The 15,857-nt window shown below is 46.5% G+C and overlaps 1 long non-coding RNA gene across 4 annotated transcripts; it reads right to left on the bottom strand.

The window, feature by feature from the left end:
• Window positions 1-663: 663 nt before the first annotated feature.
• LOC115322931 lies at window positions 664-15,341 on the bottom strand. 4 transcript variants are annotated; one of them, XR_003919080.2, is made up of 5 exons: window positions 15,252-15,341; window positions 13,421-13,481; window positions 7,893-8,022; window positions 6,114-6,237; window positions 664-1,529 (listed from the first exon to the last, which is right to left on the bottom strand). It is a non-coding gene; the product is annotated as an uncharacterized LOC115322931 (long non-coding RNA). The 4 variants fall into 4 exon arrangements; XR_003919079.2 differs by lacking the exon at window positions 664-1,529 and adding an exon at window positions 2,931-3,136; XR_003919078.2 differs by lacking the exons at window positions 664-1,529; window positions 6,114-6,237 and adding exons at window positions 2,931-3,136; window positions 10,324-10,416.
• Between the last annotated feature and the right edge of the window lie 516 nt (window positions 15,342-15,857).

Below are 15,857 nucleotides of genomic sequence, written 5' to 3' on the forward strand. Positions count from 1 at the left end.
ACACGGTGCTTTCCCCAGAATCCGACGCGAGGGCCCACTTTGGCGGCCGCCATAATGAGCGCCGGCTACGCATTCCCCCGACTGGAGATAACGTTTACGGCTTTGCGCTGCATATCGCCGAGCAGGTGTGCCACGTTTTAGAAAGAACCGAGCTTATTGCTCAGTCGACTCTCCCTTAGTTGTTGCTTTTGAGATGCAATATCACGACACAAGGACTGAAGCAGGTGATTGCTGTTGAAGGAAACTTAACTGGTCATCAGTCGTATTTGCTTGTATTTGCTTTTCTTTGAACTCTTTTGTTGTTGTGCACATCCCTTGCTCTCACCTTCGGAGCACGGCGTATGGGCTTTTACTAACAGCCACCGTGAGCAGATTGCTTGCTGGGTGAGATATTGTACTTACAGAGTTCACGATTCCTTATTTAAGCCTGTGACATGCACATGATTTTAAAAAAAAATGTAACAGCCAAGTTAAAGCTCAGATTTTTTTCTAACACCTGGTGGGCCCGCTCGGTGATATCTGCCGCAAAACCACAAGCGCGATCTCTAGTCGGGGTAATCTGGAGCAGACACTCATCTCAACGGCCGCCGAAGTAGGCCCTCGCGTCGGATTCTAGGGAAAGCACCATATCGAAGAAGAGACGAAAGAGATATGCATGAGAAGCTAAAAAAGACTCGCGTGCGCTATTATGTGGTCTCAAACCCAGGTGAGCCCCCAGCGGATAGCGCACCTATGCATTTCGGTGAATGCTCGTGCGTCCAGGGGATGTTTGTCTGCAATAGCACATGCTTCCGGTTTACATGCAGGGTTCGCGGCATTTCTATATTTTGTCAAGTTTTATAGGGCAGGAGCACAAAAAGAAACTTGCACAGTGAAGTTTCTGTACTTCATGCCATTCAAAGAAATGTATGAAGCGACATGTAGTTGTGACATGGGCCTTTTAGATAATGGCTAAGGCCGATATCAAACTGCACATTTCTGCGTTCAGGCACAAAGGCATGTTCCGAGCCACAGGTGTCCCGTGAGAGTTTTACGAATTTCGATACTGTGCGACTAAAATCTCGTATTGCATATTTTATATCTTTAAAAATTCAAGTTTTGGAAATAATTCGCGGACACAATATTTTGCGATGTGGCGTGATTTGGTATGTATTCATAATGTGGCGTAATATATTTGCGGAGCTAGTTCTATGCCACCATCGTCAGGTTTCGAAATGAATGAAAATGAAGTGATTTACAGTACATTGAACATGCAGATTTTCAAGGAACTCTGTCCTTACAAGAGTCTAGACCTAGTTTATTTCACCTTGGTCGGCTAAGGCGGTAATTGAAGAGACGTTTGTCGCCGTCAAGGCCGACGTCCGGGACAGGGCCTGAGGAAATCCGGCCTCAGCTGGAACGCCTCATCCCCCACGAGCACACAGAGCAGGGAGCCTTGTGCTGGGCAGTGGCAAGTCCTTCGGCAGCTTCAGACGGCCTTGCTCAAGGAGCTGGCCCAAGGCAGACCGCTGGAGGACCCCTCGATTGCTCTGCTTCCCGTAGGCGACAATATCCACAACAACGAACCTGTAGTCACTGTCGACAACGGCAAGCAGTACAACAGAATAGATCCCATGACACGAACAGTATTATTTTACTTAAGGGCAGTGTGGGTACAGTGGGCACGCAATAATTCAAACTCGTTTATTTTGTACTTCCGCTTAATTCGAAAAACAAAATTAAAAATTTTGCCTGCTCCTCTGAGTTTTCAATGCATTTATAAGCAGCTTAATTCAAACATACTATTTGTTCCTCGTGGCGGTTTAGCCCCATTCAGTGCACTCCTCACCGAGCACTGTGTACTGTGGGAAAGAAATACCTACGAAGAGCGCATTCATTGCTTTTCTGCATTAAATGGGCGCTCGGTCAGAAGCGCTCTTTATAGGACTAACCCAGCGCGATTATGCAAGCAGATCTGTCCTGACAATATTCTTTCGTTTTTTGTGCTTGATTTTGTTATTTTGACATAGGCCATGCTGCGCCAAAATGAATTAAAAGAGTCTATAGTAAAAGAAAGGAATTACTATTCCGAAGATCTATAGCTGGTGCAGGTCGCCGGTTTTTTAAAGAAAATCTAAAATGTGACCAAAAGGAACTAAAGGTTCATCTCCCAGCAAGAAAGCTAGATGAAATGGGAGATATCCGGAAAGTGTGGGGAAACTTGTTTGACGTTCTCTATCAAAGAATTTGCAGTGCCATAGAATGTGCAATATAGTTAGCAATTCACCACAATGCTCGCACACTGGGGTGCCTTCACAACAAAGAAGGTGTCGATGGGTCGCACGTCAATGCCCAATTCTCAACCTGACACATTAAAACTTCATGGCGACGGGCTCTATGGTGCGAACTCTCTGGTGACATGCAGCTTATTATCTATTTCTTTGTCCTGCCAGGGGTTATAAATTGCTTTTTTGAGAACTAGTTTAAAATCTTCTTGAGGCATCCCAACGGGTGTTTCCAGAGCATCCCTGACAGAGGCTGCTAGCCTATCTGCCTTTTCATTACCTGAAATTCCCACATTGCTTCGTACCCAGCACAGCTTGACATTATATGCCATTTGGAAAGCCAGGTTTAACTATACATGTACTTGTTGCACAAGCCAATTATTAGAATCATTGAGTGAAGAGAGAGAAAGGATTGCACACTGGGAGTCCAACAAAAAAAATAGCTTTCCTGATATTGTTGCCTAATATATATTCAATAGCCATGAGCACACCATAAAGCTCTGCAGTGAAAATGCTGGCAACAGAGTCAAGCCGTCGAGCTTTCGCAAGGTTTTCTGAATATACAGCCGAAACAACAAAGTGGGGAGTTTTTGCACCATCAGTGAAGAATTGTGCACAGTCCTTATACTTAGCTTGCAAGATCATAAACTCTTGCTGAAGAACTAGTGGCGCAACATATTGTTTATTGTGCTTTGCCTGCGTGCAGTCACAGGTATAGTGCACCGCCTTCCAAGGAGCAATGCTTCGAACTCTCGACATCAAGCTACGCTCAGGGAGTGCAGCTGCAGGGATGCAGGCATTCTTTGAATCCGGAGGCCTAAAGGCTGTACTATCCTCGGCTTGTTCTCAAAAACACGTGAAAGAGGAGCTGCCTGAAAACAGTGGAAGGACGGATGTTCAGGGTCAGATTTGAATTTATAACTATAGCATAGGCTGAGGTACTGTCTTCGTTTTTAGTGGCATTTGGCCCGTCTCTGCATAAAAACTCAGGACAGGCGACGTTTAGAAGGCCCCCATGGCAAATCGAACTCCAAGGTGATGGACAGGATCTAGCATTTTTAAAGATGATCTTCGTGCCGAGCCATATACAACCACACCATAGTCGAGACGGGAACGAACTAACGAGTTGTAGAGTCGCAGGATGTATCTCCTGTCAGAACCCCAGGACATGTGTGCAAGTACTCTGATAACATCAGCAGATTTAAGACACTTTCGCTTCCGTTCCTTTAGATGGACCCGAAAAGTGAGCTTCTTATCAAAAATAACACCTAAGAACTTGTGTTCATGCCTAACGGTAATGTCAGTGTCATTCATCTGCAAGCTGGGATTTAGTGACAACCCCCGACGTAATGAAAAAGGCGCACACAGCGTTTTTTCTTGTGCAAACCAGAAATCATTTTCATCGGCCCACTTACTCATCCTATTTATTGCTACCTGCAATTGGCGCTCAGAAATTGACATGTTGCATGAGGAGAAATCAATGTGGACATAGTCTACATACAATGAATAGAAAACTGACGGTGGTATCACTGCAGCGAGGCTGTTGGTCTTAATTGCAAACAAGGTAACACTCAAGACACCTCCCTGTGGGACGCCGTTTTGCTGTGTAAAAACATCTGAAAGAGTGTATCCCAGGCGGACCTAAAAAACAAATGTCTGTCAAGAAGTCCCTTACAGAACGCAGCACGACATCGAACACTGCAGCTATACAGGTCCTGAAGTATTCCGTACCGCCATGCAGTATCGTAAGCATTATGTATATAAAAAAAAAACACAGAAAGGCAATGCTGCCGGTTAGCAAAAGCCTCACATACGAAAGTCTCCAAGCGGACAAGGTGATCCAAGGTTGAGCAACCTCTTCTAAAACCACAATGGTTTTAATCGAATTTTTTTTGTTCGAGAATGTATACCAGCCTTTTGTTTATGAGCCTTTCACAAGTTTTCCCTACACAACTAGTCAGTGCTTTAAACAGGTAACTTCCTGCTAGGGAGGGGTCTTTGCCAGTCTTCAAGATGGGAATGATGTGTGCTCGCTTCCAGCACTGTGAAAAACAAGAAGTTTCCCAAAAATGATTAAAGACAACAAATCACCAAGGATTCAGGCGACAAGTGCCTCAGCAGTTCATAATGAATCAAATCTGGACCAGGTGCTGACTGCTTCCTTACTGCAAGGGCCATTTCAAGCTCACAGACTGTGAACGGCCGATTGTAACCAGTATCACTTCCAGAGAAATCAATATGCTGTTTTTCTGCCAAGCACTTAAACTTTTTAAATTTAGTAGTGTAATGTGAGGAACTGGAGACCTCTTGAAAAGGATCAACAAGAATGTTAGCCTGGTATTTTAGTGATGGGAATGATGAGGGAAAAAGGGAAATACTGAAGGAGTGGTAAGTACCTAAAAATTTCTAACGCGATCCCATGTCTCTTTTGCGGGAACAAAACTGTTTAGAGAGCACACATATTTCACCCATGAGGTCTTCTTGGCTTGTTTCCGTGTCCAACGAGCTTTTGCTTCACACTGTTTGAATTCGATCTTGTTCTGAACAGTCGGGTTCTGCCGAAACCTTCCCCAAGCCTGATTCTGAGCTTTCATTCTGGTCATACAGTCCTTGTTCCATCAAGGTTTACATTTCTTGGAAGTATTTCCAGAAGTTCGGGGAACTGTCACCGACGCAGCATTTATAATTTTTTTCAGTAAGGTTAAGAGTCGCTTCCTCAGGAGACATAGCTAAAAAAATCAGTGGGATCGACCACTGCCTCCAGAGAAAATAAAGGCCGTTTGGCTTTATATAACTTTCACCTGGGAACACAAGCTCGAAGAGAAGGAAGTGATACTGCACTTTCTAAAATGACAGGAGAATGGTCACTACCAAAAGGATTTTCTAGAACCTTCCAAGAAAAAGAAAGAAGTAGGTGACGATATGAAAAGATCAATGGAAGTAAAAGTATTATGAGGTGCACTAAAAAAAGGCGGTTGTCTTTTGTTTATAAGGCAAAGGCCAGATGACAGTAAAAACGTTCTATGACACCGCCACTGGAGTCTTGACGACCGCTGCACCCCATGGGGTGGTGTGCATTAAAATATCCTAAGATTAAAAAAGGTTGTGGGAGTTGGCTCACAAGTCCTTGCAGGTCATGTTGATGCACTGGAAGGTTTGGTGGTAGGTAAAGCGAGACAATTGTGATTAGGCGGTCAAGCAGAACACGAACCGGTACTGCCTCTTCGGGGGTTGCGAGAGAGACAGGAGCACAGGCCATACCACTCTGCACAACCACAGCGTTGCAAGAAAAACGGTCTTTTCTAAAAACCTTATGTCGCCGTAGTACCTGTGTATAAGTTTCGTTAAGATGAGTCTCCTGCAAACAGATGGCAACAGGCTGGAGCTCAACGAGAAAAAAGTTGACATCATCGATATTACGAAAAAGACCGCGGCAGTTCCACTGCATCATACCTATATCTTTAACCATTTAAATACAAAATAAGTAGAACATAAATTATATTAAAAAGTTATGTTCCTTAGGGTTTAAAATCTATTTTCACACATGGCGCACCTTGTTTTTAAGGGGGTCGTTCTGTTTACAATTAGAATCACCGGAAGCAGAAGGAGTGAACTCTGATCTTGAGAAAAGAGCCTCCTCATCATATCTCAGCCCACCCTCGTCCATGGGTTCGCCTGCAGCTGCCGGCTGTTGGCCATTGGAGGTCGACTGCCTTGGCGCTTTTTCGGGCTTCCTCTGGAGAGCAGACATATGGGGAGGTAGGCCCCGTCCCCGAGAGCTGGAAGCATCTGGTTGTGCAGGAGACGTCATCTCCTGTTCTGGGTGGGTGCTGGCAAAGCAGCATTCACCTTGCGGTTCGGAGGCTGTGCCACTAGCGCCGCTCCTCGGGGTTTCGAGGGGGACCGTGACGGGAGATGCAGGTCGTCCGGAGACGTCTGCGTTCCCATCGAAACCACTGGCCGCGATGGTCCCCTGCGCATGGCCTTGGTATAAGAGCCTTTTGATACAAAGGCAAAACACTCCTTTGCCACAATTTAGGTGATATTCTCCGTAACTTTAAACGTAAAAATTTCTTTATTTTCTTTCCACAGAGGACAAGGACGGGAGTATGCCGGGTGGTGGCCACTACAGTTCGCACAATGAGGCTCATTATCGCACGCATCTGCAACGTGCTCCTTGCTGGAGCACTTTGCACAAATGTCCCTTCCTTGACAGTTCCGTGACTGATGGCCGAACCGCTGGCACTAAAAGTACCGTTGGGGGTTCGGCACATAAGGTCGGACCCGGCACTGAAGGTAGCCTGCCTTTACAGTCTGTGGCAGAGTGGTCGAATCGAAAGTCAAAATGATGTGTTTTGTTTTCCGTGCCACACCATCACGGCGGATAGTGATTCGTCGTGCAGCTATAACTCCTTGACTAGAGAGGCCCTCAATTATCTCTGGCTCAAGTGAGTCAAGCAAGTCATCCTCAGAAATGACCCCTTGAACACTGTTCAGTTTGCGGTGAGGACTCACGGTTACTTTGTTGTCGGAGACAAGGTTGAGTTTTAAAAGGGCATCGCTTTGCTGCTTTGTAGTGACCTCGACAAGGAGATCATCGGTTCCCATCTTCTTTGCACTGTGACTGGCGCCAATAACACCCTCAAGAACTATGGGGACCAGGAAGGGGGAAGTTTTCCAAGTGGCTTGTCACTCTCCGAGTGCAATACAAGAAACTTCGGGAATTTCTGCAGTTCAAAAGATTGTCTCAATGTGTTGAGTGCTTCGGTGTGGACCCTTTTGGGGGGCCGATCAAGAGGTTTAAGTTTGGGACCCATATGGGGCGGGTTTTCGGAAACTGTGGCGCACCGCCCACCACAGGGCGCAACAAGGGAGTAGGTAACGCATCATAACAGAAAAGGCTTGGCTGAAGACGTTACTTTATTAGTGCTGCCCAGTCTCTATAACCAAGTGTGGTTTTGGACAAGGTGTCTGTGGCCACCCACGGTTATCCCTTGCCACTTGACAGGGTGAAAAAGGAAGGAAGAGGGTAAAAAAAAGAAAGAAAAAAGGTGGGAGAAAAAATGAAAGAAGGAAGAATAGTGTAGTAGAGGCGACTGACTAAATCATCCTGGTCGGGCCAAGCCAGGACAAAGTCTACGGGAAGCAGGGGCCGAAGCGGTATTTTGCCTCGCCCGGGGGACCCCGAAGTGTCCGAACGTACCCAGGGCTCAGCTCAACTACCAGGATCCCCTTTTCCCCGGACACGTGTTAAACCACGCAAAGTCAGGCGTTAGTGGGTAAACCCACATAGCTCGGGGTTCGCGGTGGCACCACTCACCAAGCACCTACCAAGGTAGGTGCCCCCTGCGTGTGGTTATGGCGGCCCACGTGGCTGGGGTCCGTGGGGGCGCTACTCACCAAACACCTGCTGTCACAGGTACGCCCTTTGCTGACAAAGCCTTTGACATCCTTTGCTGACCTCATAGTCAGCATTCGACCAATTGTGGTGGGCCGACCACAGCGACACTTTCGATCGCTCACGTCGCCAATACATGCACTTCACATAAGCCTGAGCTAACTGCTGCACGATAAAACAAATTCTGTGCGTCTGGCATCTGCAGCAACTTAAAAAGATGCGGCACTTACCGCCAGATAGAGTGGCTGGAGACTGGTCCACAGAGCCTTGCAGGTGACCCACACCGCCAACCGGGCCGCCAATATGCCCACTCAAAAAAAGAGGGCCATGTCCTGAATCAAGTCGCCGGAGGACAAGTACCTGCAATGGGAAATCGGGATGTCCACAGCTTAAAACATGTGTGGTAGAAATTGTGATGGCCCCTGCGACTATGAACTGATGAAAATGTAACACGCAGCAAATTGAGTATTTCATGGTGTTAATTATTTCAATCGCCGCATGTCAAGTAGCCACTCTGGCATCCATTCCTTATGACATAGCGTTCGTAATCTTGCCAAGCAGTCCTTGAGCGTACCTGAACTAAAATTATCCAACAACTAAGTTAATGAGTAAAGTCACTGAACACACACAGCCCCAATACCATGCAGTTCATGGGCGCTATGTGGTGACGACATGTTTGAAAATTTTTTTGTTTAAATTTTAGAAGCATTTTGAACCACTGAATATCACGGCTTGATCAATTCAGCTCTGATAAAATATTTCTTAGGTTCTATCGCAAAGCAAAGCTCAATTGTTCAAATAAATGTCTAGACAGCGTGATGTCAATCTGCCGTGAAATGAGATGACTGTTTTTGATATAGAAAGGAAGTTTGTCAACACATTACGACTGCGAACCTCCAGTCTTTATGTATCTCACGCAAAAGAAATTCCGTAACTACTGTACAGTGTGCAGAAACCAAATCAAACTGTATTATTGATGCGGTTAAGGTGCAAAATGTTTCGTCTTTCTTTGCGCTGGTGTTTTGAGAGCACGCTTTGTGAGGAGTTCCCCGTTCATCAGGCGAAAGTGCCAACGTAGGCGCTATTTAACGTAAAGATCGAGAAACTGCTTCGCGCATTCTTTGGTACAAAATTGTTTTTCGAAATGAGGGACCAGGGAATGGGCTATGCGTTCAGCAACCTTCGGCAACTGAATGTGCTCGTTGATCTTCTGAAGAAAGGTTTGTTCTACAGTTTTGATACACTGAAAGAATGTACCTGAGGGGGACAGAAAGAGCCGACAATCGACCCAAGAGCGCTGGCTTGGAGGAGAGCATGGAACTGCACTTCAGAGGTGAGCACTCACCTTCCAGCACTCAACAAGTCCGGGCAAAGATGACACAAACGTTTTCTTAAGAAACGACTCTACCAGGAACCTGGCGAAGTGATATTCAACATTTTCTTGGATGAGGCCGTCATATGACTCATCAGGTAGGCCAAGCTCATCGGTCTCAATTGCTGGCAGTGGCTCGGACTGATGGCTGGCTGCAGTCGACCCTGGAAGGTGCCTAAATTCCACCAGCAATGTGGGAGCGCCTGCCTCACAGTTCCCTCAACTGGAAGGCTGAAACATCTTTCCAAGAAAAATGTGTTTCAGGCCTGCCACAAACTAGTAGGAATTAGGCGTCTCGTTAGACCCATGCTGCTGTCGCACCATCTCGAACAAATTTTCCAGTGCGTCCTGGTTGAGCCGTCTTGTTAGTAAGGGATCAAAGTCAAAGTTGTAAGAGACGGCATTGCAGAGACGGATCCTGTAAGAGGACGGCATTGATGGCAATTTGCCATTCCCTCACTGTGTGGGGCCCTCCTGGTAATAAGAACTGCAACTTTGAAATTCATAAGGTTTTCCCCATTAGGAAATTAATGTCTTAATGAAGAGCTTAGAGTGAATCTCATTTTTTTGTTCACCGCATTCCAGAGTAAAAATTTGGTCCATGCATGTGCTCAAGGAAGTCGTATTTGGCCTGAGCCTCAGGGGGCAGCTATTTCAGTGAAAGAAGGGTTGCAAGGGAAACAGAAAGCTTGTCACTAAAAACCTGCACAAAAAATTGTACTTTCATATTTCCGAATGGAGTCAATCGAAGAGGGTGCTTTTTTTTTTTTTGTAGAAGTCCCCAATGTATTTTCATCTGATCAATCTGCTGCCAATTCGGAGGTCATGCCTGCGCTGGTCGTTACGTGTACACTTGAGCAGATGAGGGGTGTCAAAGACAAAGTAGACCTGGTTGTCACCGACAAGGAAGGATGATCTGGTCCCAGCCAGCGTGGAAGAGTGCAGTTGCTGGCCACCTGGTCGCACACGCGACAGCTTTCACAAGGGTTTGAATAACGTCCGTCAAAAGATCCGGGAGAGAATCTGGGGATGAGTAGTGTTATATGATACACGAACCAGAAGTAAAGAAATTCCTGTCACGTACTCAGTTCCATCCTGTATCATCCTCCCACGTGACCATCACGTCACGTCCCACGCCCCCTCCCACGGTCCTCGGACCCCAAATTTCGGGACCTGTCATTCATTTGGCAGAGTCACGTCAGAGGTCGGGTGGCCCCAAATTTCGGGACCTGTAAATCATTCGGCAGTCATGTGATTATTACGTCAGAGGCTGGGACGACACTCGGCACCTGGTTCCATCCTGTATCAACCTCCGACGTGGCCGTGACGTCCCTCCCACAGCCCCTGCCCATGGCCCGGTCCTCGGCCCCAAATTTCGGGACCTGTCCAGAAATGAGTATGTTCCCAGAGGGTACGAATTAACTTAGGTCATTCCTCAGAGGGTGACGCCACATGATGATGTCATAACGCGGGACGGTCACATGACGATGAAGGGCATGTAACATTTGAATCGCCTCGCGGTAAATGCAATGTATTCGCTAAAAAAGGCTCTGCGGCGGTTGGGAATCGAATTCGCTACCTTGTCCGCAGCAGCCCTACACTCTACCCCCTGAGCTAGAGGCACATTGCTTCCTAGAGCGCTTAACTCGTCTTAGTTGTCCGTGTGTGTGCAAATCCGATCACGTGTTTTCCGGCTACTTGGCTTTTGGAATAGGGTTAAAAGACAGGATACGTCATTGCCGCAGGTCATGTGACGATGGTCGTGTAATATTATTTGCATCGCTGGGCGCTAACATTGCTCGCCTTCCTATCACGTGATTTCGCGCGATTCAAACGGTGCTTGCGGACGTGTAGCCTCGTGGCGCCCCCCTAGCTGCTGCACTTGGGGTCTTCGACCCGCTGAATTTCGGCGTCATGTGACTGTCCCGGATAGCAGCAGCTGGCTCCCGCTAAATTGGGGTTGAGGTGACAGTAAAATTTTAAAGCTCGCGGACCCTGATTGATGTTGATCCTGCGTAAAGCTTTAAAGTGGCCCTGTGAAAATTCGGGGCCAGCTCGAAAAACTTTGCAAAAACCCACCAAATTTTAGAAATGGGCGCCATCTAGTGTTCAAATTGTGAAGTGGTCCTCGTCAAAATTGGGTCCCATCTGGTGGTAAAAACTTCGATCCGCTGTAAACTTTGGACGTCATGTGACGGTCCACTTAGCATCTGCTGGGTGCTGCTAAATTGGGGGAGAAGTGACGGTAAAATTTTGAAGCTGGCGGACCGTGTTACATCTTGGTCCAGCGTAAAGCTTTGAAGTGGACCTGGGGTAGCGTTGGGGCAAAGTCTTGAAACTCACAGACCGTGCTGGACACAGTGATTTGTTTTTGAATAGACACCATCTAGCGGTAAAACGTTCAAGAGCTCATCGCTAAAATTGCTGACATCTGGTGGTAAAGGCTTTGACACGCTAAATTTGGGCGTCATCTGAAGATTACCCTAGCACCAGCTGGACAGCGCTAAATTTTGGCTTGGGTGACAGTAAAACTTTGAAGTTCGCAGGCCGTGCTACATCTTGTCCCAGCGTAGAACATTCAAGTGGCCCTGCTAAATATTGGGTCCCAGCGTAAGCATTTGAGAGCTCACAGACCGTGCTGGATTCGAGTGAATTTCGGGATAGGTGTCATCTAGTGTTAGAACTTTGAAGTGCTCTTTGGTAAATTTGTTTACATATGGTGTTAAAAGCTACGACCCGCTAAACTTGGGCGTGGCATGACGGGTTCTTAGCACACATGGTCAACTGCATCCAGTTAAATTTAAAGGGGTGACGGTAAAAATTCGAAACTCACGAACCGTGCTAAGTTGAGAAACAGCGTAAAGTCTTGAGGTGGTACTGCCATACTTTGGGGGCTGGCCCCAGCGCGTAAAACTCTGAATTGGCCCTGATAAAATTTCCAGCCTAGAGCGTAAAACTTTACACAGTCCCAGTTAATTGTGGTATATCCGACACCAAGCGTTAAAACTTTGAACAGTTCGAAGATTATTTTAAACTTCAATGAGATAAAGATACCATTTCCTCTTCTCGATTTCGCGCGCGCACCGTTTAAATCCAGGATTTAGGCGTATGAGTTGACACCTCCGTTCATAGATGGTGCGCGTTTTTGTTGCTAAGCGTCTTTGTTGTTGGGACATGCGTGACATCTGGTGGCGTGGGTGTGACCTTGCGACATCTGTTGCTGAAAAGTTAAATTGCTCGTGTTGCTAAGGCCTGCTCATCCGTATTTTCGCACGCGAGCAATTTAAGTCCGGCCTTTGTGCGTGTGAGTGGTCGATTCCGTTTGTAGATGGCGCGCACCTGAATACCTTAGCTGCCGTGAACTTTTACCATTATCACGCGACATCTCTAGCTAGTTTAACGTTATCTGTCTGCTGAACGGAGCAGTGTGGGATATGGAACGGAGCGTGGCCGCATCCATACGCGCTAAAGAAGAGACAGATATGGTGTTTCATTTTTGTTTTATTCTTGTACGCTCTAAAAACACGCACACATATAAATACAGATACGGCGCTTAATTTGTTCCTTACTCTACGCAACAAAGAAACCATTGAACACACTTTACACAAATATGTACAACACAAGCAGTTTCAAGACACATCTGAGGCAAAAAAGTTGTGAAATGACATCTCACGAGCAACGCGCGATACAGTCCTCGCGTCTCAGATAACTCCTTGACAATGTCACTTGCAAATTGTTTACAATAAAAGGGACCATGAAACAAAATGGATTCTCTACATCTCGTAGACGAAGCAATGAAACACCTCTTACCTATTTCTTGTGAGAAACGAGGCGACTTCGCAGGTTTCCACCCTTCTTTTTTTTATGTAACAAAAACAGCTTTGTTGGTTTCAGGCTCCAAACCCTCAAACGTCGACTACATCCTGCTGGAAACGGGTAGGGCTGCAAGATCTAGCCTAGTTTTCTGTTACTATCTCGACGCTGGAGAGGTGCATACCTGACGTACCTAGTGTTAGAACCCGTATACTGAGCCACATAATTCTGAAGAGCGCACATTCTTTCGCAAAACGGAATGCTTGACGAGGGAGTCACATTGTGAACCAAGGCTAAGGGAACTTGCAGCGAGTCTGCACTGTATTAATGCTGTTGGTCGTCGGGAGAGCGCAGGTGACGAGTAAAAATGATGGCGATGAGGTGGCTAGACGATATTCGTAGATATCAGACGATCAGATTACGAGGTGGCCCGTGATTGGAATGGGGTGGCTAGGCAATATTCGTAGATATACGACGATCAGGTGACGAGGTGGCTAGGTATTGGTGACCTTTTCAGATATCGAAAAAAAAAACCTATTAGCGAGGAGAACGCTAGACTTTTAGACTGCTCACCTGCAAGAAAAGGGGGATGGCGGACCGACGTGATTTTTTTCCCTCTCTCGATGACCAAATGCTGAAACAAAATGTCTTATGAGCATGGAAAACGCGAAGCTTTTGGTCTGCTCACCCTGCAGCGCGAAGATAAGGAGAAAAACGATGCGTGAGTCGGGTAGATCGAGTGCGAGGCAGTTTTATAGAGTCCCAAAGCTAGAGTATGCCCAGGGAGTCATATGCTGTGCAATCGCAGGAAACGGTGAAGTCGCAATGTTTAACGCAGATTTTCCTCTAAGCAATTACTGTTGGATGCGCAGCAAACGCCTCATCGAGGAAACGCACGCGCGGTCTATCTGGAAACCGGGACCTTGAACCGGTTTGACTGGTTTTTACTTCTTTCCAACCACTGTCTCGTTTTAGCGGGTTAATGGCAATTCGTCGGGCGTGCGCATCCAACAGTAATTGCTGTGAAGAGCCATTAACTTTATTTTAGCAATCGGAGCTGGCCATGAGACCTTTGGCATGGCATGGAGAAGTGTACGTCGCCTGATGCCATCCGTCGTTTAGACATCACCTTTCGGAGTGTGAGGGGCCGCCCTCGGGTGCAAAGAGCACATCGGGCCTCGTATGGCTACGCCCTGGCGGCACCTCCGATTATTATACTACAGCCACCATTTCTTCCTTGCAGCCGGAAAGACGGACAAGGGGAAGCGGCTGCAAGCCCTGTCCTTTCTTTGTATTGAATCGTGTCATCTATGGTCGCAGGTGGCGTGCTGTGCGGCAAACAGGCGTTAAGAAGCTACGCCGGGTTTTAGTGCGAGAGTTCAACTTCAAAAATCGTTTTCTTTCTTTAAACAAAAATTATTTTTATTAAACTTTCATAATAAGAAGACATTCTATTGTTCTTCTCAACGCACCATATTTTATATTTTTAGTCAGTTGGAATGGCTGTTTATGAATCATAACGCACTTTTTGCAACTTGAGGATTTTTTAAATGCAAAATGAAAATTGAGCGGTTTTTAATTTTTTTTATAGAATATATACCTACAGGTCAGCCGGTAAAAAGTTCATTAAGTCCCTGGAGCAATTTGATCTTTTTTTTTTATTAAAGTAACAACTTTCCTAATTTTCAATAAAACTTTTTTTTAAATATTTCAATTAAACAACTGCACGAGCAGAACCACATTATAACTTGAAAGCTCTTCAAATTTAATAAAAAATATTGTTAAGTGACAGCCACTTCTTTTAAGCAAGGTCTAGAAGGAAACAAATAGAATTTAGTAACTACATGGTTTTATAATCTAATAAAAAAGGGTATTCGCTTGTTTAAAAAAAAAATAAAACCATGTGCTCGTACCTCTATCGTGCGGAATCGGGAAACATTGAGATGCTGAACTAGCTTAGTGGAAAGCGTCGGAAGCCATGCCTCGAACCGTCGTGTGCGGCGATTCGTAGCAGCCATTTTTCCGACAGTTCGCGCGCCGGATCGGATAATTTTGACGCGCATGTGTTCGCCCGTTCAGTCGTCGTGGTTGAGTTCGTCTCTCAAGTCCACGCGTTTCGTTTCCTTCGTATACGCCACGTATAAAAACAATTTCTATCTCAATCTGTTCGCCATATTACCCAAGGCGATCGTACACCTTCCCTCTCGGTTACAATCGCTACACGGAGATTTACCGGCGGTGAACAAGTCTATGTATAACGCCGCGCACTGAGAACTCTTGTGTAGTCGGTACGTACCGAACATTCTATAGACGCGTGCGAGGAAGACAGCTTGAACGTATTCGTTAATTCTGTCCAAATTATATTACACGATGCGGAAACCTAACGAACGCGCGTTGAACTCACCTTTGACACCGGATTATTCGAGCCTGATTAAATCCGGGGCTGCGTTAGAAATGCCGCAACTGGCGCTGGGCGAACCGCCATGGACAGCGTCCAAATGGCGGCTAGAAGTGGACGCAGTGGAAGAATACGTTCCCACGGCGGGGACGATGGAAAAAGGACATAATATACTCACATATCGCCCGACTGCTATAACCTTGTGGCAGCGTTCGCATCGGGTCTATTCGGGCGACGTTATCGTCGCGATAAGCATGAGAGTGATATTGCTGCGCGCAGTGCCGTCCAGGCAACGCTCGGTCACGCACTTCTAGAAGGTTCGTGTTTATTCTTACTCGGGGCGCAACTTTTACCATTTCGTCTTTGTTTCTCGCTCTAGAAAGCGCCTGCTCGTTAACGCCTCGAGCACGCGACGCTTGAAGCTTCTTTTCAGATCATTCCCGATGCCGACACACTCCAGATAAGGACCGGCCCGCGAACTTGGGTTCCATCGCCAAATCGCCGTCCGTTTTTTTTTCTGCTGTCTCGACGGTGGTTCTTTATTACTTTTTTGTCAGAAGTTCGCCGATCAAACCTTTATTTTCAGTTCAGGTTCCGCTTCTGCACCTCCCT

This window comes from Ixodes scapularis, unplaced genomic scaffold, assembly GCF_016920785.2.
Source record: "Ixodes scapularis isolate PalLabHiFi unplaced genomic scaffold, ASM1692078v2 PGA_scaffold13__105_contigs__length_92229423, whole genome shotgun sequence".
Lineage (NCBI taxonomy): Eukaryota > Metazoa > Arthropoda > Arachnida > Ixodida > Ixodidae > Ixodes > Ixodes scapularis.